The sequence below is a fragment of the Pseudorasbora parva genome, chromosome 18 (genome assembly GCF_024679245.1).
Source record: "Pseudorasbora parva isolate DD20220531a chromosome 18, ASM2467924v1, whole genome shotgun sequence".
NCBI classification, from domain to species: Eukaryota; Metazoa; Chordata; class Actinopteri; order Cypriniformes; family Gobionidae; genus Pseudorasbora; species Pseudorasbora parva.
The window spans coordinates 4328309-4331253 of NC_090189.1; the positions used below are offsets into that span (position 1 = coordinate 4328309).

At 40.0% G+C, this 2945-nt stretch overlaps 1 long non-coding RNA gene across 1 annotated transcript; it reads left to right on the forward strand.

Annotated features, from left to right (window-relative positions):
- Nucleotides 1–276: 276 nt before the first annotated feature.
- Nucleotides 277–1330, forward strand: LOC137046518 (uncharacterized). Its single transcript, XR_010898981.1, has 3 exons — nucleotides 277–453; nucleotides 608–701; nucleotides 834–1330. It is a non-coding gene; the product is annotated as an uncharacterized lncRNA (long non-coding RNA).
- Nucleotides 1331–2945: the final 1615 nt, after the last annotated feature.

Here is a 2945-nt window from a genome sequence, read left to right on the forward strand (position 1 = left end):
AATTCTTCACACGCTTGTTACAATAATGGCTGTGAATAGCGACTAGTGTAACCCTGGTTAAATAATTATTTTATAAATATTAATTATTTATATGATTGCTTGAACATAACATTATTATTATTATTCATACTTGTGAAATTATAGAAGACTAATACATAAAAATATGTATGTATAAATATATTTGCATTTGGAATTAGTCAAGAAACGAGAAACAGCCAATCGGAGCGTTGATTTGTTGGCTCCGCCCCCCTTGCTCACAGATCGCTCGTTGCGCAGGCTGGAACACAGATGCAGAGTGACAGGGAAATCCGATCTGACATGAGAATTGAAAAATATCAATCTTAAACTGTTTAAAGTTACTTAAACTGAACGAATCAGTGTTTAAATTCGAGATATTGGATGATCCAGTGTGATTGTGTCGATCAAGCACTTCAGAGCTTACATTTTGAATCGGTGAGTTTACTAATGTTATAATTAGCCTTAAAAACGAATGACAACACATTTCATGTAATAGTGTTTTATTTGTTTTATACATTGGAGACAAAATGGTATTGTATTGTGATGTAGTATGGTTCGGATTGTTAATTTACGGTGTGGTTATGTTCAGACCGCATGGTGTAATGAGTGTTCACTGCCGTTCGCTGACGCCATTTTGGTTTGCGTGTGCCTGTGGAAAAAAAGAGAAACACGTGAACAGACAGGTAAATGATTATAATGTCATTTGCTATGATAATGCTATGCATATATGTATTTTATTTGTTCCTGTGTACTATATTTAATTGTAGATCATTATTGATATACAATATTGAATGCACATTCTGGCCTGTGATCAGGCCAGGTTTTTTTTCTGTGTGAACATTTTTTTTTCCAAGTTGGATTTACATAATTGATGGCGAGCCTCCCACTTCGACCCTGAAAGGATCACGAATCTAGAGGAAAGGACAATTTCCCATTTATTCTTTTCTACAGACAAGTAAGAGAACACTTCTCAGAGACTGGTTCTTTATAGTTTTGTTTATGGGACTGAAACATCTCAGGAGCACAATAGGAGAAAGTAAACGCTGATCATTCTTCCAATTGACACAAAGTTGAACTTGAAAGACTTCTTTGTGAGTTTCATGTGATATCACCGGTGATTGTGATTTAATTTGTGTTAAATTACATTGATTGTGATTGTGATTACTGTTGACTGAATAGTAATTTAGAGGGTGCACCCAGGGTATACATTTATAGCTATTGTATTTTCTCTGTTTTCTTTATTGTTATTCTTTGGGTATGTGATTCATGTGGAAAATTTAAATATTCAAGGAAAGTCACTAAAATTAGTACAGTAAAGTAAAGGCCTATATTTCAACTTACCTTCTGTCTCTGCCTGTTATTCAGTATCACCGCCGCCTCCCTGTACGTACCAAGCAGTCTTCTGATCATTATCACCTGGTCCATTATTGAGTTAGTAAGACCCGCTACAGTTGTGGCGAGCCAGCCAGGAGGTGGCGCTGTTGCTGAGTACAGTTGTGAGGTAAACGATTAAATTTGCATCTTCTCAGAAAAAAAAAACAGGGCAATGGATATAGTTGAGGCAGAGGGCGTAAAAGTTCCAAACTCTCTGATTGTTAGTGGCTTGACTAACGCCGAGCATGATGAAGAATTAATTGATCTCCTGAAAAGATATGGTTCTTTTGCAAGAACGCTTCTAATCAGTGACAAAGATTCAGAGTTTTATCAGAACACAATAATTGAATATAACAATGGTGAAGCCTTGAAAGCTCTTGAATCCCAGCTGCCTTATACTCACCAGCTGTCCAGTGATCCAGGCATCATTTACCATGTGAGGGCACTGTCTAGCATCTTAACGCAACAATTGGGCAGTAGTGTCACAAAATCCTACCTGGAAGGATTGAAAGAAATAGCAAAATTGAGTGGAACCAATTTTGAAGCAGTGTTAAGCCAGATGTTGTCTCAGATGAGTGCAGAACTTACACCAGAGTCCACTGACCTTGCAGCTGGAGATGAAAATCCAAGTGAGCTACCATCTCAAGCACTCCCTGACAGGAGCTTTAGCGCAGCACCTGTTAAGCCAAGTCAGGTAGATGAATCACAGCCACAGTGTATGCCTACTAAATCAAATGGGCCACCCCTCTTTACCTCTCAGCAGATAATCAACCCACCTGAAGTCCAGAAACTCATTGTTGAACACGTTGTAAGGAGTGGAGAAGTTGCTGCCCAAGGGCCCGTACAGTCAAGGCTCAGGGTGTTTTCTGGTAAATGTCCTAGACCTGGAAATGAGGTCGATTATGATACTTGGCGCTCCAGTGTTGAGCTTGTTCTGAAAGACCCTGGCTTATCTGATCTGCATGTGTCCAGGAAAATAGTGGACAGTCTTTTGCCACCTGCAGCAGATGTTATAAAACATCTAAGCCCTGAAGCTCCATCCCCAGCTTATCTGCAGTTGCTAGATTCTGCTTTTGGAATTGTCGAGGACGGGGATGAACTCCTTGCCAGATTCATGAATACCTTACAGGATGCTGGTGAAAAACCATCTACTTACCTGTATAGATTGCAGACAGCATTGAGAATGACTATCAAAAGAGGTGGCATTACTTCTGAAGAGGCAGACCGGCATCTTCTCAAGCAATTTTGTAGAGGCTGCTGGGATAATGATTTGATTACTGATCTGCAGCTAGAGCAAAAGCGCAACCGTCCTCCTTCTTTTGCGCAGCTTCTGCTCATGTTACGCACTGAAGAAGACAAACATACAGCCAAAATCAACCGAATGAAGCAGCATCTTGGGTCCTCTAAGCAAAAAGCTCTGATGCATTCCCAGAGAACGTGGGTTTCTGCTGAATTGGAGCAAAGAGAAACCGCAGGAATGGCTTCACTTGCAACTGAAACACAAGAGCTCAAGAAGCAGATAGCTAAGCTCCAAAGTCAGTTAGCCAATCTTG